A 1,960-nucleotide genomic window follows, 5' to 3' on the forward strand; every position below is an offset into this window, starting at 1 on the left:
ATGTGGGGGAACATACTTTGCTTGGTAACCTTGAGTTTGAGGAGGGTTTGCACCGTCTCCTTGATTTCTCCATGCAAAGTTTGGATGATTTTTCCACCCCGGATTGTAAGTATTGGAATAAGGGTTGTTCCCTTGATGAATGAAAACAGCATTTGCTTGTTCTTGAGACTCACTTGGTATAATTTGTCCAAGAGGGCAATTTGAAGTATGGTGAGTGTAACTAGAACAAGTTATGCACATTTCATTGGAATGGTGAGGATATGATTGAGTTGCCGGACCTTGATTCAAAAGAAATGTATCAAACCTTTGAGTAAGATTTTTGACCTCAGCGGCAATTTCCATGGAAGAGTCTATTTGATTTATAGCTTTCTTTCCTCCCATATGTGCTAGGTGACTACCCCTAGAAGATGAAGATCTATGCATTGAGTTTTCACTCATTTTTTCGAAAAGTTGCCAAATTTCATCTTCATTTCTTTCAATGTAGCTTCCGCTACAAGAAGCATCAACAATGCCCTTATTGGCATCGGATAAACTTGAAAAGAAACATTGAACTAATTGCCACTTAGGAATGTCATGATGTGGACACTTCCGTAGCAAGTCATTCAAACGTTCCCATGCTTCATGAAGGGGTTCTCCTTCTTGTTGTTTAAATTCACGAATGGAAGTTCTCATGGCATCAGTTCGACTTGCGGGGTAATACTTTTTTAAGAACTCTTGTTGCAATTGTGCCCAAGAGGTGATTGTATTTGGCCGCAAGTTGTTGAACCAATATTTAGCTTTATCCCAAAGAGTGAAAGGGAAAAGCTTCATTTTTAGGACTTCTTCCGGAACATCCGTGATTTTCACGGTGGAACAAACTTCCAAGAACTCATCTAAATGTTTATAAGGCTCTTCATTGCTCAACCCATAAAAAAGGGGGCACATGTTAATGGTGGAAGCCTTAATCTCATAATGATGAGCACGAAAATTTGGCAATTGAATGCAAGTAGGTGCATTATATTGATTTGGAGTGTAACGATCCCTAAGGACCATTGGAGGATTGAGAGGATTGAGAGGAGGATATGGCATTTGACCTTGTTGATGATATGTCATTTGACCTTGTTGAGGGTATGCCATTTGAACATATTGTTGTTGTTGCTCACCAATTGGGGGAACAACATTTGGCCTTGGCATCCCTAGATTAGGTTGTTGTACTGCATGATTAACTGGTTGTGGCATTCCCAAGGGTGGATGCACACCTTGAGGATCCAGAATATGAACTTGTGGTGGGTGGTGCACACCACACCATTATGATCCACATGACCAAGATCTACAATGGGATCTTCAATTGGATCTTCCATTAAAGGTAATGGAAGATCAAAATTTAAAAGATTAAGATGACTATCCCTAGTACTACTTCTTAAACGCCGAAGAAAAATTTCGAGATTTTGATTTACAGGAGCAAGAGGACGATTAAGTGATCTACGACCATGCATGCACTAGAACAAGTCAACACACCAACATTTCAAAATTTCAACCTCCACATACGATGTTCCCAAACTCCTCAATAATATCAATGCACTTAAAACAAATAAATGCCTCCACATGGGCCGATGCCTTCTACAAGAAGGTATGCTTGGACTTAAAAATAAAACAATTCAATTTAAGCCTCCACTTGGGCTGTCCACAGCATGCAAATTGGTATACAATTAAAGTACTAAAATTAAAGAGAACTTACAGATGGTCCTTAAGCAACTTCAAATTTTTTTAATTGCTTCTAAGTCCAGCGTTTGCTCCACTTTGCTTCAAGTACCTAATTGACAAATCAAATAAAAAAAAAATTAAAAATTAAAATGACTTAAAAGTAGACAATCAACAAAGAACTAATGTTTAATTCAATTCTTCAAAACCGTTAGATCCCCGGCAACGGCACCAAAACTATGGTGCGACCGAGCGTGTGCACAAAATAATGCACAACATT

The 1,960-nt window shown here is 38.7% G+C and overlaps 1 non-coding gene across 1 annotated transcript; it reads left to right on the top strand.

The window, feature by feature from the left end:
- The first annotated feature begins 568 nt into the window (after positions 1 to 568).
- LOC132305718 (small nucleolar RNA R71) lies at positions 569 to 675 on the top strand. The gene has a single exon (XR_009481675.1). It is a non-coding gene; the product is annotated as a small nucleolar RNA R71 (small nucleolar RNA).
- Positions 676 to 1,960: the final 1,285 nt, after the last annotated feature.

The sequence above is a fragment of the Cornus florida genome, unplaced genomic scaffold (assembly GCF_030987335.1).
Source record: "Cornus florida cultivar Cherokee Brave unplaced genomic scaffold, ASM3098733v1 CherokeeBrave_3.0.0_Hap2_Chr04, whole genome shotgun sequence".
Classification (NCBI taxonomy): domain Eukaryota; kingdom Viridiplantae; phylum Streptophyta; class Magnoliopsida; order Cornales; family Cornaceae; genus Cornus; species Cornus florida.